This window comes from Eptesicus fuscus, chromosome 17 (assembly GCF_027574615.1).
Source record: "Eptesicus fuscus isolate TK198812 chromosome 17, DD_ASM_mEF_20220401, whole genome shotgun sequence".
NCBI lineage: Eukaryota > Metazoa > Chordata > Mammalia > Chiroptera > Vespertilionidae > Eptesicus > Eptesicus fuscus.
In genome coordinates this window covers 14,054,176-14,081,451 of record NC_072489.1, presented here as the reverse complement: position 1 = coordinate 14,081,451, position 27,276 = coordinate 14,054,176, and the positions used below count along the sequence as shown (strand labels likewise).

Genomic DNA, 27,276 nt, shown 5'->3' with positions numbered 1-27,276 from the left:
AATCCATTGGTGGTACTTACGTACAACAGTTATTACTGTGGTATTTGCAAAATGGTGAGTTTTCTACTTATATCATCCCACATTTATTAGTTGAAATTCTACTATAAGGAAGAGTGCTCTCCATTATGGTCTCATGGATTTTTATTTTATTCTATGGGTTATAATCCATTACTCTCATTATATATTTTGTTGATGAATTGTTTAAGATTTTCTAATCAGAGACCCTTCCGTTTGACTCTTATAATTTTTGATGTACTCTAATTACTATTTATAGCATTGTTCCTTATTTCCTATTCCAGGTTTTCCTATACTTGCCCTAGCCCTGGTGTCAGTCATTTCTCCAAGGAAACATAATTTTTACAAGACAAAGATATTTAGAAGCCATGATCTGGACACTATAATAAGCACATCCAAATGTGACCTCCTGGTTTATGTGCCAATGCTCAACCACTGAGCCACAGTGGCCAGACTTAACTTTTTAACCTGCAATGCACCTACTTTTTTCTCAACATTGGAATAGAAAATTGCAGGTTAAAAAGTTAAGTCTGGCCACTGTGGCTCAGTGGTTGAGCATTGACACATAAACCAGGAGGTCACATTTGGATTCCTGGTCAGGGCATATGCTCAGGGTTGTGGGCTTGATCCCCCAAGGACATGTAGGAGGCAGCTGATCAATGGTTCTCTCTCATCATTGATGTTTCTGTCCCTCTTACCCTCTCCCTTCCTCTCTGAAATCAATAAAAACATATTTTTTTAAAAAATTAAAAGATATGGTCCCTGCCCTGTAGAAACTTGTAATGGGGAAGAGAAAACTATAATGCATAAAAATTTAAGTAACTGTTCAAATGTTGGAATATTTTTTGGATGCATGGTCTACACTTTTGGAAAATGGAAAACAGTGTTGGTAGAGGAGGAGATAATTTGATTTGAGCCTTCAAAGATGATGGGATTTAATTGTTATAGAAGAACATTGAAGACTAGGAGACTGGACTATAGAGTATGGTTCAGGACAACCCTTTTGTAAATCAGAAATCATGATAGGGACAGTGGACAAGGTTTGTCTTCCACATACAAATCATTTCTTTTATAAGAGAATCATTTTCCGTTGGAAGGTGGCATTCATACTATCCAATATCCAAGAAGTGTGGACACTTCTACACTAGGACTCCTAGCCTATTGACCTGATCATATTATAACACATACCATTGACTGCACTTGTTTAATATATAATGATGGAAACAGGTGATCTTAGGGATATTTAGAAGTTTAACATATTTATTTTCCTAATGCACAGTTTCACAGCCTCTTCTGAATCCAGAAAATTATTCTTCTGTTTTGGTAAAATATTTTTGAACACTTCTGTTGGAACTCAATGTACAAAATCTGTGATTTCATTGGTCTGGAAAATAAGTTCCACATGATGTACATAGAGATGCTTTATGTTTAAAATTTAATTAGAGCCTATAAATTGTACATTTTGTTGCTGGAAAATTTGTGGGTGGATAATTAATACATTTTCTTGAATGTCCTGTAACTCCATTGGATATCCAGAAATTGTTTACCAAATTTTGTTTATTATAATATATGCATTTTTTACTAGATACTTAAAAAGTTCCCAGAAAGCCAAATATTTAAATGCTATTTAAAAGACTATTCTAGATCTATGCTAACCAATATAGTAGACACTTGCCATACATGCTTACTTACATTTAAATTCATTAATATTGAATTAAATTCAAAATTTAGTTCCTAACTTACACATTTGAAGTACCCAATAGCCTCATGTGGCTAGTAGCTATGATATTGTACAGTACAAACTTAGGACATGGTTTCCATCATTGCAATTAAATATTCTATTAGGCAGAAAAACAGGGTGTTGGTTTTCAAATTTGGGCATGCACCAGAATCACTAGGATGGCTTTCTTAAAAACAAATTGCTGTACTGGTCAATGTGGCTCAGTTGGTTGGGCATCATCCTGTGCACTGAAAGGTTGTCGATTTGATTCCAGGTCAGGGCACATGTCTGGGTTGCAGTATCCATCCCCTGTAGGGGGCATGCAGGAAGCAGTGATGGATGTTTTGATCTCACAGCAATGTTCCTCTCTCTCTCCCTCTTGATTCCATTCTTCCTTAAAAAAAATTGCTGAGCCACCCTTTAGGAGACTCTGATTCAGTAAGCATGAGAGGAAATAGAGTAAGTATGAATAAAGTTAAGTAAGTAGCATAAGACTGAGAATTTGAATTTCTAACAAATTCCCAGGTGATGCTGATGTTGCTAGTCTAGAACCTCCCCTCCCCCACTTTAAGAACCCCTAAGTTGGATGAGGTTGGCTGGGTTGGTAGTACAGTTGGGTTGGGGTATGGAGCAGAGTGAGAAACTTTACCATAAACTTCATGCATCCGGATTTCTGCATACATTCAAGATTCTTTGTATCAGCTTCATAATAAATTTTGATGTGCCAGATATGAGCTACAAACATATACCTTTTTGGAATATTTCCCTCTAAAGCAGTGGTTCCCAACCTTTTTTGGCCATACCCCACCTAAAATGCTGATGCCCTCCCTGTGACATATAATTCTTATTGTTCAAAGAGTGAACTCCCATTCACATGGAGGAAGCCTAAAAGGCCATTAATTTGGTCTAAACAGGCTTCCAAAGATCATGGCATCCATGAAAGAGAAAAATAAAAGAACAAAAGGACAGTTGAAGTACTGAAGAAGAAATCACTAAGAAATTGTTAAATAATAATAATAATATGAAGTGATATGACAAAATAGCAAATAAAGTTTCAGAACATATAATAGAGAACTGAAATGCACAAATATGTCACAATATATATTTAAATAGTGTATATGAGGCCCCTAGAACCATAAGAAATGCAAAAGATTCACTGTTAATAACTCATTCTCAAATTGCCCCCCTTAAAAATCAAATTGCCCCCCTGTGGGGCATGTGCCCCATGTTGGGAACCACTGCTCTAAAGCTTATCTTCAGGAGAAATGTACGATTTAAAGTGGCTTTCATCTTGTCTAGAGTCTGAGAGCTACGCATGCCTTGCTATGGAGTATGGTCAAATTACACAGAGAGAATGGTGTTATTCAGAGGTTGTGGGGAGAGGCAGAGTGGAACAGAACAAGGCCGGTATGTGTGGGATGGCCAGGCCAGTGTTATCGGCAGGGGAGACTAGAAGCCTACCTCGGGACTCCACAGAATGAGTGTTCCTCTCCCCCTCCCACTCTTGCTACATTCCCACTGTTCTGCATATACCAGGGATGAAAGCCATGCAGGAAATTTGCTGGTTATTTTCCTATAGCCCAGGCCTTGCTACAGCACTATGATGTCACTTCCTCTCTGTGCTTCAGAATCCTTTCTAAGATGCGGCCTAGGCAGCCATTACCAATCAAATGAAACATATTTGCTACCCTGGACATGAGTGATGAAGGTGTGAGAGAGCTGCTCTGTTTCAACCAAAACAGGGCAAAGAACACTAACACACATTTTAAAGCACCTCGCAACCTCAGTTTCTTACCATTTTCAAGCATTTCTTGAAATCATGCTGATATGAGGACTTCCAAGCAACACAGAGGGCTGGGTGTGTAGGCTAACAAAGGACACGGGGGACTCTAACTTCTCAAAATATATTGTGGGGTGATCAGTGCAATCCCTACAGAATGATAGCTTTGATTACTTTGGGGAAGCAAGATTCAATTTGTTCTTTCCTTGCTGGTGCCGAATGATGGCTTTTAGGGTCACTGCCTGGGAAAGATCTGAGAGTGGCAGTTTGACTGGAAAACATCAAGGCTGCCTGTGAACAGGCAGAATTCCATGAGCCATCTCATTCCTGAGATGCCTCTCTCTTGGACTTGTGGCAGGTGTAGCATCCAGGTCTCTGCTGCTACAGGCAGACAGGCTTAAGCCAAGATGAGTAATATTGAATGTGCGTGTTGAGGTGAGAGGGTGAGGATGGGCTTAATCTGGATTATCTCAAACTCAGACACATAGATGGATGCCTGGGCTGCTAAGCAGGAGATGAAAAGAGAGCTCTGAGCTGAGGTATAGGACCCGCACGCTCCAGCCAGGCTGAGTGTCTCAAGCCCCCTGATGTTTACAAGTGTCAGACACAAACTTGTGACATATTTTCTTTTTTGGGAAGTCATTACTAAAGTCATTTTATTCCCTATGAGGGAGCAGGAAAATGAGTGATGATGATTGGAATCCTTTAGCTGGCACCGCTGTTTCCAGATAATCGCAGAGAGGGCGGACCTTACACGTAGACTAAGTGTAGTAGAAAGAGCACAGATGGGTCCGGAAACACCAAATTCTAACCCTAGGACTGCCATGAAGGTGTAGTGTGTCCAGATAACCTGAACAAGCCACTTAATTTCTCTGGGGATACATTCTTCACTTGTACAGTGAGGAAGATGGATTAGATAATTTTGTGATTCCTTCTGGCTCTGAAATTCTGTTGCACAAATGGATGGCTCAGGATCACTGTTGAGTCAGGACTTGCAGAGCATGTGACCAGAGGTGATTATCTACCCGGCCAGAGCTTCAGCCCCTGTCCTATCTGTGAGGAAGACCCTGGCCCATGTCCCTACTGCACCTGCCCTTTCATTGCCCACACTCCGTATCTGTCCAGTCTTTTTCAGGTTAAACTATGGAGTTCATGTTTTTAATACCTATTGGGATCTCTCTTCCAATGGACTCCTTTGAAGACCAAGTTGTAAAGTAGGTAAAAATGGATTAGGAATGGGGGCATCTAGCTCCACCTGCTTTGCTGCCAGCAATGCTCAATGACACATCTTCACAGAGATTTATGGGATCCGGAAAACAGAGTTAAAACCACAGGGCTAGGGGAAGACAGCATTGAAGACCACTGACCAGGTGGCCCAAGGAAACATTTCAAAAGTATTATTTCATCATACTAGTTACTTCATTGCAGTGTTGTCAGCGCTTCCATAAAGGTTTTTTAAATGCAATAAGGACACATAGGAGGCAAGTGAAGAAGCTGCTTGGATGCAGAGGAATCCAGAAAGGTAGTAGGAAAAACACTTGATCTGAAGAGGAGGAGGAGGAGGAGGATGCAAAGCAGAAAGGCATCCTGGAGCACAGGAGTGAGAAAGTGTGGGGCCGGAAGGTTATGAGATATTTTCGGAGAATTGAGTTCAAGGTGAGCAAGCATTAGAAAATAAATCAAGAATCATTTTATGAAGTGTATTTTATGATTTGCAAAATTTGAAATATTGCTATGGGTGTAAAATAGGGAGGGATTCTATATTTTACCACATTTTACAAGCATACTTCTGGCAGCAGCATTCCTGGGAGACCTGGGAATCAGACAGCAGAATTAGAAAACCTTGAGTAGAATTTGCAGAATGGAGGGGACCCAGACTTGTAGCTGAAGCACGAAGCCTGGGATAAGGAGATGTTAAGGAAGGTGAATGCACTTCTTAAGTACCAAAACCAACCAAAATGTTTTGAGTTTTATTGTTATTAGTTGGATGTGTTTATTTTACAACTAGAGGCATGAAATTCGTGCACTGGACGGGGAGAGTCTCTTAGCCCAGCCTGTGCCCTCTCAGAGTCCCGGAGTCCCGTGATCTATCCCCTGCCCGGCAGAGGGAGGCGCCACCCACCCACCTCAGTGCTTCCAGCCAGGTAGCCTGGGCCTCCCTCTTTGGGGCGATCGATTGTGGGGCTCCCCAATCCATCACCCCAAGGAGGTAGGCCCTGCCCACGCAACCAGGGCTCTGCGATGGATTGCCCCCGCAGAGGGAGGCCCAGGCTACCCGCAGCCTGCCGGTCTGTGACCTGGGCCTCCCTCTGCAGGGCCATCATGGGGCGATGGCCGGGTCCCCGACCAATCGCATTGCACCTGCCTTGGCTGGCCTGGCGCCAGTGGGTGTCATAGCGTGGCAGTCCTGACAGTCATTCCGCTGTTCAGCAGTTCAGTCGATTTGCATATTACACTTTTATTATTATAGAAGGTTGTACTAACCACATGCTTTTCAGAAGGAAACGTGTTTTAATGCTTATTTTTGTTGAACAAAATAATGAAAATTATAAAAGTAGATCCAAGGGCCTAATTAAACTAACAAAACAGAAGTGTCACAGAATAAACCTAAGGAATCTCCTTTTATACTACCACCAGGTCAAGTGCTATAGCCCCAACTTTTGTTTTTAAAGTTATGGCTCTTCAGTAGAATTTTTACTTATTTGTCCTGATTAACAATAAAATAAATAATAAATGTTTTCATTAAAACTTTGAAAAATATGTAAAATTATAAGGAATAAAAATAAACTTGTGATCTACCACCCAGTTATCAATACTTCTTAATGTTTCCTTCTTTCATTTCTTCTACATCGACCTAACGGTGGAACGACTGGTCCCTATGATGCGCACTGACCACCAGGGGGCATACGCTCAATGCAGGAGCTGCTCCCTGGTGGTCAGTGTGCTCCCACAGGGGGAGCATTGCGCAGCAAGAAGCTGGGCTCATAGCTGGTGAGTGCAGCAGCAGTGGTGGGAGCCTCTCTGGCCTCCACACCAGTGCCAAGGATGTCCGACTGCTGGGTTGGGCCTGCTCCCCGGGGGTCGGACATCCAGCAGTCGGACATCCCCCGAGGGCTCCCAGAATGCAAGAGGGTGCAGGCCAGGCTGAGCTCCCTCGCCCCCCCCCCCACGAGTGCACAAATCTCGTGCACCAGGCCTCTATATATATATGTGTGTATGTGTGTGCACGTGCACGCACGCCTATATTTAAAAAGAAAATTTAGATTATACTGCATATCTATTTCTGTATTTTTTTCTCACAATAGTATATCATGAGCATATTCTAATAATATTAAATACATTTCAAAAATGTGATTTTTAATGGCTGTATTTAACCTTGTCTCTGTCATAGGATGTTTGATTAGCTTCTATTTTGCCATGTTTAGTGGTTTTCCCACAGAGGGTGAGCTCAATATTCCCTTCTCCCCAATTGGTTCAGATGTCAAGATTTTGATGACACACATGCACCAAGAAAGATGGGAAACATTTATTTCTTACATCATGAGACTTTCTGGGGAGAGCAGAGGAAAACCAAGCTGGTCTACTTTGCTTTAGTGAGGAAGGGGTGGCTTTGGCTTTTATTGTGGTCAGGTGTAGGCTGGTATAAGGGTTCCCATGTGCAGACTTTGAACTTCCCTACAAGGGAAGGAGTACCAGAGCTTTTTTATTAGCTTGCCTAGATGTGGGGCAAAAGAGAAGGGTGAAGGGTAGGGTCTGCAGTCAGCAGCCAGATGATGGAGTCAAATGATCTTACATATTACAATATTTCAAGGAATCCACTGAAAATCCACTAGAACTAATAAATGACTTAGCAAAATTGCAAGGTACACGATCAATATACAAAAAATCAATTGTATTTCTACACATTTACAAAGAAAAGTCAAAAAAATAAAATTAAGAAAATAACTTAATTCACCATAGTATATATAAAGTATAAATTACTTAGAATAAATTTAATAAAATAAGTATAAAACATACTGTATAACTCCAAAACTTAAAACATTATTAAAAAATAAAGAAGAGCTAAATGGATAGAGAGACACCTATGTTCATGGATTATAAGATTTAATATTAGTAAAATGGCAATATCCCCCAAGTTGATCTATATATTAAACACAATCTCTATCAAAATTCCAGGTGGCTTTTTTGTAGAAATTGACAAGCTGATGTTAAAATTCATAAGGACATGCAAGTGATTCATAATAGGTGACATGATCTTGAAAAAGAAGACCAAGCTGGAAGACTTACACTTTCCAACTTCAAAACTTACTACAAAGCTACAGTAATGAAGAAAGTATGATATTGGCATAACAGTAAACATGCAGATCAATGAAATAGAGTTGGATGTTCAAAAAGTAACCCTTGTTTTAAAGGTCAATTGATTTTTAACAAGAGGCCAAGACGTTTCAATGTGGAAAGAATAGTCTTTCAACCTGGTGCTAGGACCACAGGATATCCACATACAGAAGAATAAATTTTGATGTCTTTCTTACACTATACACAAAAATTTACTCAAAATGGATTGTAGATCTAAATGTAAGGGCTAGAACTATAAAATTCTTGAAAGAAAATAAGGAGTTTCTCATGACCTTGGGTTAGTAAAGTCTTCTTAGCTATGACACCAAAAACACAAGCAACAGAAGAAAAACTAATAATGCTCAATTAAATGGGAGGGTAGTAGAAACCACGATCTCCTCTAAATATATTTTGTATAGTGGTTATTAATTTCTGTAGGCCTTGTTTTAATCAATATTAGGATGTATTAACTATTTTAACCATGGGATGATCCCATTTTGGGTCCATGGGGTCCCATTTTGTCAAGCTGATTGTAAGTATCAAAGGTTTAGTTTTATTTAAATTTGTTACTTGTTGGGTCAGAGAATCCATGTCCACTATGGGATATGTTAAGGCAATGGTTGAGAAGACCATAGGGAATTTGCACAAGGCAGTCAGTGGTTCTGTGGGTAAGGTGAAGGATACCTGTATGTGGTATTTTACTTTGATAACTCCTGCAAGAATATGAAGCACCTTTAAATATAGTGAACCAACAGGTGCAACTGTAATTTGAGCTCAATATCAGTTGAAGCCATAAATGTTTTATAATTTATGAAGCTCAGCAGAGATAAAAGTTAATTCAGAACCTATAAGTCATAAAAGTCTGTTGACACCCTTTTTACTTGTCTATTGTTAATTTTTCAGTAAATTGTTTATTTCTAATTGGGTCAAATTGTGGACCTCCATTTCAGTTCTCACTGCCCAACACTTTTTTGTATGTTACTGGATATACTTTTTGGTATATCCTGCTAAGATTTATATATGTGTGGGGTTTTTTTTTCCCCTTGAGAGTGCCAATTTAGTATCATCAGGGTTAAATGTAGGACACTGGCTTAAGTACGGTTTATATTGATAAACTATACATCTCAGTGTGATAAAACATAGAATCTTTGTTGGTCAATTGTATAGTTTTCTGGTAGGGTGAAGATGTCCCCTGGCCCCTTAAAAGAGGATGGGATAAAGCATTCGGGCTGTTTTATAAACAAGGGTCTATGCTATGTGATAGATGGGTGTACTTTCTCTTTAATTCTGAGGATCAGGTTTGGTTGGAGTGACAGAGACATAGACAGCAGTGGAAACATGTAAAGCCCCATAGAGCTGTAGTGAGTGACCTGTTTCTAGGACAGTGGACCTCAGCACATCATAAAGTGACTTCTTTACAGAATCAGCACCCAAGGGGCCCAGGTACTGCACAGGGTATCAGTGTTGGTTTTTCCCTTGATTATAGAACAGGGTCCATGCCTGGTTGAGAGACCCAATCAGTGATCTCAGGCTAACAGTTGTTTCCATGAACTTAGTATGAGTCACAGCTTATACTGGAATTGAGATACTAAATTTATGCTGAAGCACAAACATAGGTCCAGACGGAGACACATGACCTAAGTCTACTTTAAGGAGCTCCCCAATCTCTACTCCTGTCCCTAAATGCCAACTGTGACTTAAGTTGGTTAAATCTATAAGGGAGGCTGAGTGGGACTCGGCAAATTCAGCTCAGAGGGCATGCCAAGCAGCTGGCTTCAAAAATGAACATGAGGCAGTAGGCAGCAGGCAGCCAAGCCTGCTAGCAAGCCAAAAGCAAATGAAGGCAGCTCCCCAGATGATGGTGGTGATGGTGGTCATCATCTAGACCACCCTGCTCACAGGGTCATTTTGTCTTGTGGTTGCTCAGCAGAGGGTGGAACCCCCTCCCAAAGTTGGATCCCATTGTCAAGACTGATGACACCACACATGTACCAGGGGGGTATGAAGATATTCATTACGCACATCATGAGGCTTTCTGGTACAGCAGGGCAAGCAGCCAAGCTGGTCCATTTGGCTTCAGTGAAGGAGCAAATGGCTTTGATTTTTATTGTGGTTGACAGTGGTGCCAGGGAGATGGTTTCTATGTGTGGGCCAATGTTTGAACTTTTCCATTGGTGCCAAGGGAAGGAGCACCTGGAATTTCTTACCAGCTTACCCTGACATGGGACACAATAGAGAGTGAAGGAATATGGCCTGCACACTGTCAGTGGTCAAATAGCAAAAATAGAGTCAGACACTGTATTACACCATTATCAATAATGTTTTAATAACCATTCTGGTGCACACATATTTGTGGGACTCTGAAGAAATTGGCTTTCTAGAAAACTACAACTATGGAGATAGAGCCATTGTTCAAGCACACTTGCATATTGACTACTCCCTCTGCCTGCTCAAGAACCAGGAGAGTCCTACATCTGCAAAACTTCCTAAGTGGAAGTGCAATATATTATTGTAACGCATTCTTCTAGAATGATTATGCAAGCTTTGAGTATAAAAGGGCAGGAGCATAGGAAAATTGAGCTTTGCAATACATTGCATGGACATATCTCAGGCTACAAGATATGCACCCTACAGGCTCTGAGATGTTCTATGCTGTGATGTGCTGTACCTGCTCCTGTTGTGTGAGGAACCTCACTTATGATGGAATGTTTATCCTTGGTTTTTAAATTGGGGACTTAGTATAATATTAAAATTTTCTGTGGAAGGGTTTGTTCTTGGAACTCCATAGGCCACCTTTATTTAAGTTTACAGTATCTCTGAATCTTTAAGTTAAAATCTAGAAGATAAAGTGAAAGGTCAAATAATGTATCTACTAAAAATTTTTTGGAAACTTTTATTAGTTAAATGTCATTATTTGGGGGCAAATTTTATCTTGAATTTAGTGCCATCATTTTCACTAACATAAGTGTTTAGATTATTTGAGATAATAAATGCATATTAGTTTGGCAGATGAGACACCTTAAATACTCATCCTCCTTAATATAGCTTATTTCTAAATATTTTTGTCAATACATTTATTTCTGGGTTAGCAAGAAATAGGAGAAATCACCAAAGAAGGAAAAAAATCAAGAAAAACATTGAGCTGAAGTCAGTGAAGGAAGCAGGCATTTATTCCAAATCCAAACACTGGAATATGGAGGGAAAGCCTTGCGCTCACCACAATATGGGCAATGTGAACCCAACACTTTCTTGTTAAGTCTGGGTCCTTGAAGTTTAACTAAGTGTTCTGAGGTCTGTAGAACGAATTTTTTCTGGAAGAAAGCATCCTTAACTTAGGTTGTCAAGAATTTTACGGGTTGAGAAAAGGCAAATATATGAGCACAGAACCAGAAATTATCAATCATGGAAATCTTACTGAAGAGTAAGAGTTAATGAAAGAAACAAGTTAAACTCTCAAGGACATTAGATATTAGCATTATAATAATGTGAATATAAAACAAATTTGTATGAAATGATTAAAGAAAAAAAAGATGAAATAAAACAGAGAAAGCAATAAGAGACTATGAAGAAAACTCAGTTGATTTGAAAACTAAATAAAATTTTCAATATAACAATTTTTTATAATCTTTCAGTATACTTTTTAAGTCTCTGGTAAGAATAGATTCAATCATTGACTAGAATTATTAGTAAATTAATGAGTATATCTAAAGAAAGTATACAGACTGTAACACAGATGGAAGGTCTGTGAGAGGTTAGTGGCACGGAGGCTAGAATGAGGACCTTTTCCATTCAGCAAATCTAAGTTCCAGAAAAAGAGAATAGTGAAAAGACAGGAGAGGCAATACTTGAAGTAATGATAGCACAGAATTCTTCAGAATGATGAAAGACACGTAAACATATAAGATGTACATGGTATAGCAAGCGGAATAAATTTTTAAAAGTTGTCCCTAAACAAAAGTATTAAAACAGCAGAATACCAAAGACAAAGAGAAGATTTTATAAAGAGCTAGAGAGAAAACAAAAATTCCCTACAAGAAATGAAAATTAGAGTGAAGGCAGAAGGCACACTTCTCAGCATTAAAATGGAAGCTAAGAAGCCGTGTAATTATATTTTGAGAATACTAATAGAAAAAAAATACTAGCCTAGAATTGTGCTAGAAGTTAAACTATCTTTCAAAAATGAGTGCAAAATAAAGAAATATTGATATGGCCAAAGTGTGAAGAATTTACTATCCATATATTAAGTTAAAAGAACTTCTAAAGCATGTGCCTGCCCGGGGCTGAGGGGCGGGGGGGAGGAGGATGGTGAAAATAATCCTGGGAAAAGTGTTTGAAATGATGTAAAGACTCATGTTAAATGTGAAAAATAGTGTGTGTCTTAGAATCCATGAGCTATCACAGCCTAATACTATATAAAGCAAGTATTTATATCATAGGAAAGCAGTAGAAAAATATACATAATAGTCAAAGATTTCAAAACATTTTTCTCAATTTGTGATAGATCATAATAGGCAAAATTAGTAAAGATATAGAAAATTAATACAATTAAGCTCATTTTAATGGACATGTATAGAATTGTGCATAATCAACGAACACTCATTCTTCTAAAGCATAGGGAACACTTTAACAATTGACCACGTGGAAGCTATAAAAGCAGGTTTTAACAAATTTCATAAACTAGGTATCGACCACATGTTATCTGACCACAATAAAATTTACATTTAGAAATTAATAATAACAAGTAAACTAGTAAAACGTGTTTGGATTTTTAAAATAGTTATAACTCATGGCTGACAAAAATAATGGAAATTAAAAATTCCTAGAGCTGAATGAGAATAAAAATATATATTTAATATAAATAAATATTAATATATATAAATATCTATTATGTATTTAAGATACACAAATATATGTTATAAATATATATAGTGGCATGGATCATGTATAATGAAAACCGCTCATGGCATATTTTATTCCTAATGGTCAGAGGTTGAAGCATTTCTTTTAAAATCAAAAGGCTATTCAGTGAAAAGTAAATTGTCCTCCCAACTCAGACTACCTTTCAGAGGCAACTACCATTCATATGAGTTTGAAGCTAGAGGAGGAAGAGAAACTTTTTGTATTGGTTTGGGTTGTTTTATAATTCTTTTTTTTTCCTATTCTGTTATTGTTGTTAATCCTCATCAAAGGATATTTTTTCTATTGATCTTTAGAGAGAGTGGAAGGGAAGGAGGGGAGAGAGAAAGAGAGAGAGAGAAACATTGATGTAAGAGAGATACACTGAATGAATGGTTGCTTCCCGCATGCTCCTGGGCCAGGGCTGGGGATCGAACTTGCAACCCAGGTACGTGCCCTTGACCGGGAATCAAATCCATGACCCTTTGTGGTCAGCACCCATGGGCCAACACTTTAACCACTGAGCACACCAGTCAGGGCTGTTTTATACTTCTTTAAAGTGCTTGATACACGTTGACATCTAGCCTTCCCACACAACTGTTCCGATTCAAACTTTCACCAACAGAGTGTGATAAGGTTCATTTTACTACATGATCACAAGCACTGGAGAGTGCCATTTTAAAAATAATGAAACACCTGTTTTAAAAATATTTCTCTGATGTCTTGTATGGCTGAACATGCTCAGTAAGTTTATTAGCTATTTTTATTTTTATGTTATAAACAATTGTTCTTATTATTTGCCCATTTCCCTATGGAGATGTTAATTTTTATTTTTTAAAGAAATATCTACTACACTAGAAATAATAAACCTTTGTTATAGATGATAAAAAATTTGGTCTGTAATTTGGGATTTACTTTTTTATGGTGTTTTTAGCATGCAGAGGCTTTTAATTTTTCACATGGCCACATCTGACAATATTTTTCTGTATTATTTCTTCCTTTGACTTTAAGCACATCCCCAGAGATTCAGAGTCTCCAATCATTTTTTTGTTGTTTTGATTGCATAGTCACTTTTCTTACATTTGTCTATTTACGTGGTTAGGATTACAAATTCATTTTGCCCTTTAACATTTAATAAACAGCACTTCACTTCCTCACTGATATAAAATGTCAACTTTATCATAGTCTAAATTCCTTTAATATATAATTTACTTCTTTGCTTTTCTATTTTGTACTATTAATCGCTCTTTAAGTTTCTTTTTTATAAGTTTCAGGTTGTTTACTTATTGTAGCATTGTTATTTATGAGGTAATAATAAGTCTCATCACTCACTCCAATTCTTCTTTTTTCCCCTCCATTTTATTGGATAGTTTCTTTAAAAATTACAAACATGATGCATGCTCTTGTATTTCAAAATGATCTCAACTATTCTTTTTAAAAAATGATTAACTAAGATGAAATGCAGAGTCACTTCCTGAAGTTGAAAACTATAAACTTCACCAATCCTTTTGATATATTATTTTTAATTTCATTTGCTCCATAAACTTAGAGAGCTAAAGGTAGGATTTTAAAGTAAAAACACACCTATTACTTTGGAAAGGGGAAGGTAGAGAGGAAATAGTTACCCTCTGGCATAATCAAAAGTTTTAAAAAATTTGTCCAATGTTATTTATCGTGCATTATTTCTCCAAGCATCTCATCTACTCCAGCCAGGCAAGTCTTTTCATTACTCCTGCTTCAGGCCAGGCACTTTTCAAATTCTAGGCCTTGCTGAGAATGTTCTTTGCTAGGAGGTATTTTTTTTCTCTTCTTTGTTATGTTTTATAATCTGTTTCCTTGTGGAATCTTTCTTTTAAGGTCAAAGAGAATTAAGTGCAACGTTGTTTAATATGCTTTATTTATTCTCTTAAATAATCAATAGAAAAAATGTTTATGACCAGTGAAATCAAAGCTGCTGGGGTCCCAGAACTCTCCCACATTAAATAGATGGAAGTCCTCTATAACATGTAGTAAGAGCCTGAAAATGCTCTTCACTTAACTTTTACCCATTTGGTTCCAACCCTTGACATCTATTCTAAGGCGAGAGTTCTCCACTGAGAGGAAAACACAACACAGATTTTACTGCAGGTTTTTGTTATAAGAAATGGATAGTAAAGCAAAGATGAGGTAAATAATAGTACATTGACTCTATAGAACATTGAGTGGCCATTAAAATGCTAATAGTAAATACAAGGAAGCCACATAGAAAAGCTTAAAACTATGCTAAAGTAGCCTACAAAACATTAAATTCACTAGGGTTACAACTATGTATTCATGTTAAAAATATTGTAAGGAAACATAGACAATTCATAATAGAGAGTTAGAGCTATACAAATATGTCTTCTCTTATCAAATGTTCTGTGGATTTGTTTTATTGCTTTTATAATTAGAAGTTCTAAAATGTTTAAACTGTGTGGAACAGATCATAAAGCTATGGATATTGAAAGAAATCTTTGTGCTGGAGGAGCTGTATTAGTTATTTTTAATGTGTTAACTTTGTCCCCCTGAAGAAATTGTAAGGTCCTTTCATGAGAGCAGAAACAATGATTTTTATTTATTCTTCATGCTCCACAATATCCTCAAGAAAGTGTAACAGGAATAGTTGTCTTTTTTTGTTTGCTTTGCTTTTAATTGAAACCTTCACAAAATTTCTTTCTTTTCCTCAAACTCAAGGTCAATAATGATAGATGCATTTGGTAAGCAGCTTATTTGGGGAGTCCCACCTCCAAAAATATACTCTTATCCTAACCTTGCCTACAGAGGTTATACTTATCCTTAGAACCAAAGTTCTTTGAAAATGTCACTAAGGCTGTATTTTGAATTTTCTACAACCTAGATTCATTTTATTTTAGTTATTCTCCAATTGATTCACAAACATAAGTTGTTCAAGCACCATCATTTTCAAGGTTTGCCTCTAGAAAGATCAGGCAAAGAACATGGCCCTGGTCCCTTAAAACGGATGTCCTGGCATTCTAGAAAGTCCCTCGGCTCCACATGAAAGTAAAAGTCAAGTGTGATAGAAGACCCCTATTGCTAAGAGTTTGCGGCTACACTTGTTTCCTACTGTATCCTAGATGGAGATGTGATAGATGGTCGATAAATATTTGTTGAGTGGTTGAATGAATGAAACTGTGTGCTTAGGCTGAATTAATCAATCATTTTACAAATATTTATCGAGCTCCTGTGAGGTGCAAAGCCCATTGTACTTATAACTGAAAACAACAACAACAACAAATCAGATGATGTTGACAGACCCCATCAGGATGGGGGCTACATCTAATGACCGTGAGGTTCCATCCAAGTGCATTTTCCTACCATTCATGTGCATTCCTTTCGACACTTACATGTCACATCCACAAGCCAAATAAAACTCCTCTCGCTGCCTTTTTCTGATTCAGGATGACCACTTCCCCCCCACGCACACACACACCCATCTCCCCAGAGGGCCTAAAAAGGAGGTGTATGCTGCTATTCTTAGTGCTGGTGACTCCTGGGCTGGGAAGAGAGGACTCCAGATGGGGGCCTTTGTGGAGGGCTCCCTTTCATCCTTGGTTGTAAGCAGTCTGAGCAGTTACATTATAAACGAGTAATTTACAGCCTCCTCGCCAAACCCTCCTCTGTTGGCTCTTTCATGGACTTTGTTACCAAAGGTTACCAGTGTGCCTGGTGCTTTGATTTGTGTGGGCACTGCAGACCAGGGGAAAGAGCTGTGGCCTTGAGCATCTGCGGGTTGGTTTTCACGGGTCCTGCAAATGGGTACCTGCCAGCGATCTTCCCCAGATGTCCTGACCATTGATTTTTTTTTTTTTTTTTTTTTTGCTGCTCACTATTGCAGTTATTAGCCACAGTGAGGCCCGAGTGCTTAGCTCTCCGATTTAATTATTCATGTTATGAAGAGACATTTCCCTTGTGTGCTTTATTCTCTTCCAGCCCCGGCCTGAGCACCCGGGGCCTCCTCCTTCCTTCTCCCCCACAAGTGCCTTGTGTGTCGAAGGGGCCTTTCACCAGGGCGCTCGCTCCGTTTAGGCCTTTAATATGCATTTTGTGTTCTGCCAAGGGGGTCAGGAGGGCACGTGGAGAAGCCAGATGGCTTACCTCTTCCCTCAGGAAACACGCTGCGATTCAGCTGGGCACCTTCCCAGCTCAAGGCAGGGGGAGAGGCCGCTGTTTCGGGGGGAGCTGGTTCCAGTGCCCGTCCCTCAGAGGACCACTCCGAGTCCCTCTCTTCTACTCCACTCGCGGGGGTTTCTGCCTGAAACAGCATTTCCGAAGAGATCAGAAATGGGGTGGAAAGGGAGGATGGGAAAAGACAACCAGTTTAATTTATGGCCTTTGCCCAGACACAAGTTTTGTTCTTTTAATCCGACTGAAATAAGAAACCAGAAGCCATGGATGAAAAGACACTGGACAATGTCCGTGAAACCCTGAGCACCCTGAGGTTGTATATTTTCCCCCGGTTTCTGGGTTTTCATGTTCCTTCCCTGTTGCCGTTTCCCAACTTCAACTTTTGAAAAGCCAAGCAGTTTAACTGGCCAGGCCCAGGGAACTTATTTGTATGCAGCACAAATTTCAGAATCTGTTCTCAGCCTGTGCCGAGTGAAAAATGGCCTGCATTTCCTTGATAGCCCATGTGGTTGTAAAGAATAAATGGCTAATGAATTACAGATGAACATTGACGCAAATTAATCTTCCCGCTGTCCCTGGGTTATATGGCAGCCATTTAAAAGTTTAATCAATACACTAAAGTTGAAAACATGCAGGCACTGCAGTTGTTTGGATGTAATAAACATCAGAGGGAACCGGGAGGTTTGCACTCAGTCCATGTATCATAATGACAGCTATTTATGTTTAATGGACTAAATATTTTTTATTGGAAGGGAGCAAATGTCAGCTTAACTTTGTGAGCCCCGCATTCAACTTTCCTTTGAGGTTGCTGAAAGACGGCTGACGTGTCATTGGAAATGAAATGTTAAGGGGGTGGGGGGAGCAGGTCGGAGACAAAACGAGAATAAAGAGTCATTTGGAGACGTGAGGGAGCGCTCACGTTCTGCAGCGATTCATTAAGGAGCACGTAACCTCTGCTATTCCTAATGTTGCTGTAAAACGGTTTACTAGGAACAACTTTAATGGTTATTAGGGCAAACAAGTGCCCGGATCTGCCCGATACCCCGTTCCTGCAGGCTTTTGTTTGAAAACGCTTTACCAGGTCATATTTGCTGGAGAGTTATAATTAGTCTTTCTTCTTAATGTGAGAAGTGGGGGAGAAGCAGCGTGATGGCTCTCAGCCCTTGTACGCCATAGATCTTTCCTTTGGAATGGTGTCCAATGACTTTAAATAACCATGTGTTCTCTTTTGGAATCCTTATATCTTAATTACTTTTCAAGTTGATGTTCTGTAGCACTGCTGCGAGCCTGGTAGGACCATGGAGGCTAAATGAGAATGGACTTTGCCAGTAGCGGTGCCATCTTCACCGCTGGACAGAAACAGGCTGGAATGAAAGGAGATAAATATTGTCAGAACGACTAAGGCAAATATATACTGTTTAGCTTGGCATTTTCTTTTTTCTTCCAAAATAAAGCACAAATTATCTTAACCTGGTGGAGTATAGGATCTTGGAAAATGGCACACACTTTATCCAAATAATTAGAAACGTTTTAAGCCACGAGAGCAAGTTTTAATGTCCTTTGGCCACCAATTGTCTCAGGTCCTCTGCAGGGTCTGAGGGCTCCTAAAAGTCCTCACATTTAATGGCAGAGCCTTGAAGAAAACAGTTCAATAGATGTCGAGGTGGATGGCAGGATAAGGAAGTGAGGGCAATTAAAATATCTACAAATAGCATCTTCTTATACAATAAATGACAAGAACTTGTGTTCTAATGGGGCCTAAGATTTAGAAGAAACCAGCATTCTGTGGCATTAGGTTAGTCAACCAAACTAATGGATTCTTTGGCCCTTTGTTGTCCCAGAGCAAAATGGGAAGACATTTCTATTCTGAAGCCCGAAGTATCACTCACTTTTAACTCTGATGACACCAACCCTCGGCTTCTCAGGCCCATACCCACTGCAGTCTCTGAACCCTTCTTTATTGTCTTCCTAGTTCTTCTCACTCTGGCAGATGATTGATTTATCTTGTCTATATGTTTATTTTTTGCCTCTACCTTGGTGGGGGACAGGTGGGCAGGAGGTGGGGAGGCAGAAACATGATTGCCTTCCTAGAATCCCTGGGCCTGGCCCACAGTAGATTCTTATAAACCACAGTTAAGTGAATTTCAGACTACTGTTTCTCATTGCCTTTAATAATCATAATTACAGCCATTTTGTGGGGGGGATCACCTATGATGATTTCTAGGCATGTGATAGTTGTTTTACAGATACTACTACACATGGTCTTAGCTTTAACACTAGATAGTAAGAGTTATTATCCCCAGAGGCAAAAATGGAGGTTTAAAGAGTTTAAGTCATAGTCACTGTTAGTATGTAGCCATTCTAGAATTTGAATCATGGCTGGTTTGTCTCCCTTTCCGCTATGTAATACTCCCTCATGTTCTAGTGCCTCCTGTGGTCATTGGTGGTTAAAATTTCACGAAGTGACCCCAATTTTTTATTCTAGTCCATAAGCAGTCAGCTCTCCTTAACTGACTGCTAGTGGGAAGAGGATTAGATTCATACTTTCTCACTTAAACCCGACGTCCTGAGACCTACCTATGAGGAACATGGAACCATTGACTCTACAAAAGTAGTTCTTGGCTGTTTGGTGATGGATACTGACCCCCAGTATGGCTCTGCAAAAGGTGGAGAAAGTGTAACAGAACAACATGTGTTCAGCTGCAAGCAACAGAATTCTAAAATATTGTGACCTAAATGTGTTTATTTTTTCTCACTTCAAAGTAAGTATGGAGGTAGACAATCCAGACCTGTTACAGTGGCTAAAGGAGCAGGCCAATAAATACCTAGGCTCTTTCTGTCTTTTTGTCCCATTCTCCTTATCACATGAATTTCATCTTCATGTTCTCAAAATTGTAGCTACTATGCATCACATCTTTTCAGCAATCTGGGCAAGGGTGAAGAGGGACAGTTTTTTCTTTGCAAAGAATTCACTCTTAATTTTTTAAAAATTTTTTTGTGGGTGGACAACTTTCTAAAGATGTCTGCCTGTGTCTATTTCTCATTGACCAGAACATGTCACTGGGAGGTTGCAAAGTCAAGTATCTTAGAGTTCCTGGTCTTATAACAGAGGAAAGCAGGAAAAAAGGGAGCCAGTCCACACCATAGTGGCTGCTACATAAGAGAAATCACTTTTGTGTGTGTGTGTTCCTACAAAAGACTTGAAATTTTGCTAGATGCCATATGTACAGCACTTTATCTTTACCACCTTGTTACAGAAAAATTTTTATTCCCATTACACTAGGAAGTGGTAGAGCAGGCATTTAAAATTACACTTGCCTGAATCCACTCTAAACCTCTTCTCTAATGCCATGTTTCTACCTGCCATTTTTATTTCTTAGCAAAGGATGATAGGGCCACTCCTAAACATTCCAGCTCATGGTAAGTTCATTTAACACTTTATCTCTTTCACAGTTGAGTAGGTACTGCCAAATGCCATTTTCTATCCTTTTGTATTCAACCATGGAAATCTATCCTAATATATAAAAATCTAGGGGCCGTCACGACCGAAACAACCGGACGGATGACTGAACATCAGGCTACGTGGAGTGACAAAGCCGGCAGGGGGGTTAGTGAGGGACACCAAACGACTGAACAGCAGGCTATGTGGGGTGACCAGGCCGGTAGGGGGGTTAGTGAGGGATGACCAAATGCCTGAACAGCAGGCTGTGTGAGGCAACCAGGCCAGCGGGGGAGGGGGGGCAGTTAGGGGCCGGCAGTTAGGGGCCGGCAGTTAGGGGTGACCAGGCTGGCAGTGGGGGGACAGTTGGGGCAACCAGGCCAGCAGGGGGTGCCATTACAGGTGATCAGGCTGGCAGGGGGGGCAGTTAGGAGCAATCAGGCAGGCAGGCAGGTGAGCAGTTAGGAGCCAGCGGTCCCAGATTGTGAGAGGGATGTCCGACTTCCGGTTTAGGCCCCCAAGGGGTCCCAGATTGGAGAGGGTGCAGGCTGGGCTGAGGAGACTCCCCCTGTACATGAATTTTGTGCACCAGGCCTCTAGTATATATATAAAAGCCTAAGCAACTGAATGACCGATCGACCGGTTGCTATGATGCACACTGACCACCAAGGGGCAGACACTCAATGCAGGAGCTGCCCCCTGGTGGTCAGTGCACTCCCACAGCCAATTTCCTCTGGTCCCTCCCCCTGGCCTGCCCCCCCGCCCCCGTCAGCCCTGATGGGGGTGCTGGCCAGCCAACCTCCCACAGCCTCTCCCTTCTGGCCACCCCCCTCCTCCACCCCCCCATCGTCCCCGATCGCCAGCCAGGCCGAGGGAACCCACCTGTGCACGCATTTGTGCACTGGGCCTCTAGTTTCTATATAAAATGGCTAAGATGGTGGGCTCTGGAGTCTGTTTAGAATCTTATCCTGGCTCTCTCAGTTGCTACCAGTAGAAGTAAAGACACATTGCATAACATGTCTGCTTCAGTTTCCTTGTCCAAGAAATTAAAACAATAATATCTACAACAGGAGTGTTTTTAGAGGATTAAGTGCTTAGAACAGTATCTGGCTCTCAGTAAACATTGGCTATTACTATCACTATTTTTATCCACATTTACTATGTTTTATTTTACCTATATCTTTGGGAGGGCAGGGCCATGGTTTTTTTTCACCTCTTGGTATTCCCCAAAATACTGCACATTCTCATTAGAGACACTGAGTAAAAACTCATTCAAGAGTCACACTGCATGGGTTCAAGAGTCCTTGTTCCATCGAAGTAACATCTCTTTGCCTCAGCTTCCAAATCCTAAAACGGGGAGACTGCCGCAATTGGTGAAGGTTGAATGAGACAATGCACTTAATGTTTTTAGAATAGTGTGTAATAAATAGAAAAGGCTCAGTGTTAACTATCATTATTAATAAATCAGGGATCACCAGTAAGTAGTCAAGCACTAAAACTCCATGGAATATAATCTAATCATTAGTAATTCAAAGTCAAATTTCCTTAGGCCATCTCAGGTGCACTATTATTAAGAATCACCACCACATATTTCTGGTGAAGCCATATTGAATATGTCCTCTGACCCAGGGCATGTGGTAGATGTTTGAGACACAAAGATGCATAAAATACCGAAGGAAACACAAGTGATGATGGACATGAGCAATCAAAATCAGACACTTGACAAGTAAAACACCCTGGGAGATAATTTTTCCATTTATTAAGCTAGATAAGATGATCACATAACCATACTTGGTACTGTTGAGTGGACTGGGTCTATGGTGACATGTTTTCGCAAAGCATTTTGACTCTATGCATGAGGCTAGAAAATATTTAGATTCGTTGACCTAATAATGCTATGCTTAGTAATCTGTCCAAAAGAAAGAATCTGAAATGTATAAACAAAGCAACTTTATGCATTAAAATGTTCACTGTAGTAATGTTTGTAACATCAAAACACAGAAAACAGTATCCAACTAGATAGGAATGCTAAGTGGATTAGGGCACATCCACAGAATGCAATGTTATGAGGCATTCAAGTGATGTTTAAAATAATATTTAATCTGATAGGCAAATATTTATGCAATAAAAATGAAGAAAGGTATATATGAACTCATATTATGACATTTGGAAAGAAAAAAAACTTAAAAATCAAAATCAAAATGTTAACTGTAGTTAGCCCTGGATAGTGAACTTATATATGATTTTTATTTACTTTTCTTTGTACTTTATCTTTTTCTACAATGAGCACATAGATATAATTAAAAAATATTTAAAACATCCCCCAAACAACAATATGATCTTTATGAAAATAATTCTAGAAGAAATAGTAATGCTAGTAAGAAAAAGGATTTGCATGAGTTAGGAATTGTGCTCAGTTGCAGCTAACCAATACTCCTAAGAGCAGTGGCTTTAATAAGATACTCCCATATAACATGAACGACAGACATAGGTTGTCCTTAGCTGGTATGCCGTCATCAGGAAGCCAGGCTTCTTTTATTTTTGTCCTACTTTTCAACAGACTAGTTCCTGTCCCCAGGGTTGATGTCATAATAGTGTTGCTACAGCACCAGCCCTTATTTCCATGTTCCAAGTAGCAGGAAGGAAGAAAAGCCAAGGTCAGAAGGTTATTCCTCCAAGAAAAGCAATGTTTTTTGGGGTTTTGTTTTGTTTTGTTTTGTTTTGTTTTTAACAAGGAGCCACTTTCCAACATTCCTTATGTGTGGCAACTTTCAATGACATATCATCATGCTCAATAGCATAGGATGTCCGTGTATAAGATAAAAGGGGAATAGGGATGCTGGTAGCTGATGCTACTTTTTTATTTTAATTTCAACTCTGCCATTCAATAACAGGTTGACTTTAACAGAGTCTAGTCCATGTGTGGCACCAAGGAAGCCTCAGAAAACTTTTCAGTATTGTGCCACATGCAAGCATTATCATCAGCTGTGCTTAGTACATTAGAGGAATCCTATTTGCCATTCCAAGCCTCTGGTATTCCTTGTACTTTTTCTCTCTCCCCTTTAAAATAGGCATGATGAAATTTTCACTGATTTTTAGGATTGTTGTGAGGATAATGTGATTTTATTGTTGTGAAATTCTTTGTAAAGAGGCTAACAGTATGCAAATGTAATTTTTATAAAGAATAATAACTAATAAGAATTGAGTGCTCACTACATGTTAGCCACTATTGAGCTCTTTATATGCAAATCTTATTTAATCACTAGAGGCCCGGTGCATAAAATTCGTGTACAGGTAGGGTTCCTAGGCCTGGCTGGTGATCAGGGCTGATCTGTGGGGCAACTGGTGGGCGATTAGAGGGCCCCTGCTGGCACCTGCCTTGACTTGCCTGGGGCCTGCGGGCTGGGGTCAGCTCCTGCATTGATCGTCTGCCCCCTGGTGGTCAGTGCACGTCATAGTGACCGGTCATTCTGCCGTTAGGTCGATTTGCATATTACCCTTTTATTATATAGGATTTTCAGTTAAAGGCACCTTATTACAGTTATTTACTTTAAATTTTGTCTACTTACTTATTGCCTGTCTTCCACCATTATATTGTGGTGTCCATGAGCTGAGATGTTATCCACTGCTGTATCTCCATCTATGAGAACACTGACTGGCACATAGTAGGATCACAGTAAATAGTTGTGTAATAGAACAGGCATGACTCAATAACTGATTAAACATATACTGTTACCAATCAGATATGTTGTAAGGGGAGAATGAAAGAAGGATAGAGCCTGGCCAGCATGGCTCAGTGGTTGAGCATTGACTTATGACCCAGGAGCCCCTGGTTCAATTCCCAGTTGGGGCACATGCCCTGGTGTGGAGCGTGCAAGAAGCCGCTGATCAATGATTCTCATCTTTGATGTTTCTATCTCTCTCCCTCACCCTTCCTCTCTGAAATCAATAAAAAAAAAGAAAGAAAAAAAACAAAAACAAAGAAAGGATGGATTGTATATGTGGAATGTGTGAGTGTATGTGTATATGTGTATATGTGTGTGTGTGTGTGTGTGTGTGTGTGTGTGTGTGTGTGTGTGTGTGTGTAGGTATAGGAGGAAAACACAGAGTGATAGGATTGGAGTGGGAGGGACTCATAATTATTTTGTTTTGAACAACAGAGTACTGTTTGTGAAAACACATAGGCCTGAAAGGCTGTCAGTCAGTGCTCGTTTAATATGCTTAAATAGGGATTGAATGGAATCAAGGGAAGAGAAGGCAAAGAAAGTTAACACAGATTTGGAAGTTATTCCTGGGGATATTACAATTGTAATATCCCAAGATAATAAGCCTTTTCTTCTGAAGTCATTACCATGAAAAATTTCAAACCTACAGAAAAGTCAAAATAATGGTATATTGAATATATATATGTATATTTTTACCTAACGTCACTGTCAATATATATTTCCACATTTACTCTATATATGTATGTCTATGAGTCTGATTATGTATATAAATTTTCATAAGACATTTAAGTAAATTACAAATGTCATCACACTCCATTTCTAAATACTTCAGCATGCATCTCCCAAGAACCTTTTCTTACAAAGCAACAAAAATGGTAAGAAAATTATAATAAAAGGCTAATATGCAAATAGACTGGCAGAACAACTGAACAACCAAACAACCAGTCACTATGATGTACAATGATCACCAGGGGGGCATGTGCAGAACATGGCAGGTGTCAGCAGCAGGTGGCAAAGTGTGGAACCTGGGGGACGTCAGCCATGGTGGGATGGTGGAGCAGGTGAGTGGGGGCTCCAGACTAAGGCAGGGCGCCAGTCGCTTCATCGGGGCGAGCTTCTGGTGGTTACTGAAAATTCTTTGCTCCTGCATGCCATGGTCCCACCAGTGCTCACACCTGCTGCTGGCACTGGCCCTGCTTGCACCCGCTGCTGGCGCTGGAGCCGCTGCTCGCACCCGCTGCCAGTCCTGATTGCTCAGTGCCATCAGTGGGTGCAATTGGTGGCTGCCAGCCCCAATCGCCCCTCAGGGATTCTCTCCCTCCCCCTGTTCCTGAGGGGTGATCGGGGCAGCAGCCGCCCACTTGCACCCGCTGATGGTGCCGGCCCCCCTCACACCTGCTGCTGGCACCTGTCCCAATTGCTCCGCATCATCAGCGGGTTTGAGTGGGGCCAGCGCAGTCAGTGCATGGGAGCGGCGGCAGCAGGAGTGGTGCTGCTGGCAGACAGTGGACTGGGGGCCGATGCAGGAGAAGCCAGGCAGGGGCACAGAGGATGGGCCGAGACCCACCCCTGTGCCCACTGCAGCCTTGCAGCCCACAGTTCCTTTAAAGGTGCATGAATTAGTGCACTGGGCCTCTAGTTACCTAATATATAGTCCTTAGTTAAATTTTCTATAACTACCTGTTGTCTTTTTGTTTTAATCTAGTGTCGAATTAAAGTTGGCATACTAGTCCAGTGGTTCTCAAGGGTGACCCCAACCAGCAGCATTGGGATTACTAGGGAACTTGTCAGATGTGAACATTGTGGAGCCCTGCCCCAATGAGAAACTCTGGAGGCGGGCCATGTTGCAATCTGTGTTGCAACAGGCACTCCCAGTGACTCTGAGGCATATGAAAACTGAAGAACTGTTGATCTCGAACATGCCTACCACCTTTTCAGCTTTTCATGACATGTAGGTTTATCAAAAGCCCAAGTCAGTTTCTTCATAAAACATCCTACATTCCAGATTTTTTCAGATAGCTCCCTCATAATTTGATTCAGGTTCAAAATTTTGGCAAGTGTAGGTGAGGTTAGGTACATTTCATTATGTTGAGAGACACTTGATACTTAATGGTCTTTTTCATAACAATGCTAAGATGAATCATTTGATTAATGTGGTTACCACCACATTATGTTCCATTTACAATTAATAAGTAGTCTAAACAGTGGCAATCTAAGGCTTTGTGAATATTTTCTTCCATAATAATCTTTAACCTAATAATTGTAGCAACCATTGTAAATACTTGAATGAATCACTATATGGGTGTATGGTGATTTTTCTAATTTTATAATTTTTTTCTACATTAATTAGCTGGCATTCTTTAAATAAGAGCTTTTTATTTTTCCTTTGTATTTATTTGTTTATGTGTTTAAGTATCATTATCAACTCATAGTCTTTAACTCAGTGTGGAAAATAATTTACTATTGTTATTATGTTTGATATTCAAATAGTACCAGAGAGAGTTTCTTCAAACCACCCTTTGAATTTGTTCCCTGTTTTCTGGTATAAGAAATTCTAGGCTCACTTTGTATGTTTCCTGCCCACAACCTGAAATAGTCATTTTCTCAAGAAGCCACGGTCATTATTAGTGAAAAATATTTTTGTAAACCCGTACCTGCATGCTAGATGTTCTACACACATGTGCACATGTGTGCACGCATACATTCACACATGTATAATTTTTAATAATAATTTTGTACAGATCCCTCCAATTTAAGTGAGCAGAGTCATCATCATAGTATCATCATCATAATCATCATCATCATAATCAGTGTCATCTTCTCCCTTAGCATTCTAGAGCTGCCATAATGAATTACCACAAACTGGCTTAGAACAGCACAAATTTATTACCTTATAGTTCTGTAGGTCACTCTAACACAGGTCTTCCTTGAGGTAAAATCCAGGTGTCGGAAGGGTGTGTTCCTTTCTGGAGACCATCGGGAAAATCCATTTTCTGTGTCTTCCAGCTTCTGAAGGCCTCCCATATTCTTTGGCTCCTGGCCTCTTCTTCCACCACCAGAGCCAATGTCACTGCATCAACCTGATCACTCTTCCATGGACCATCTCCCTCTCTTGATCAAGCCTTCAAGGCTTCTCATCATTTAAGGACTCAGATTATTAGATTGAGCCCACCCAAATAATCCAAAGTAATGTCTCCATCCA

At 40.0% G+C, this 27,276-nt stretch overlaps 1 protein-coding gene across 1 annotated transcript in view; it reads left to right on the top strand.

The window, feature by feature from the left end:
* LRMDA (leucine rich melanocyte differentiation associated) overlaps positions 1-27,276 on the top strand; it is a 999,454-nt gene that overhangs the window by 951,279 nt on the left and 20,899 nt on the right. The gene's annotated exons all lie outside the window — the stretch shown is intronic.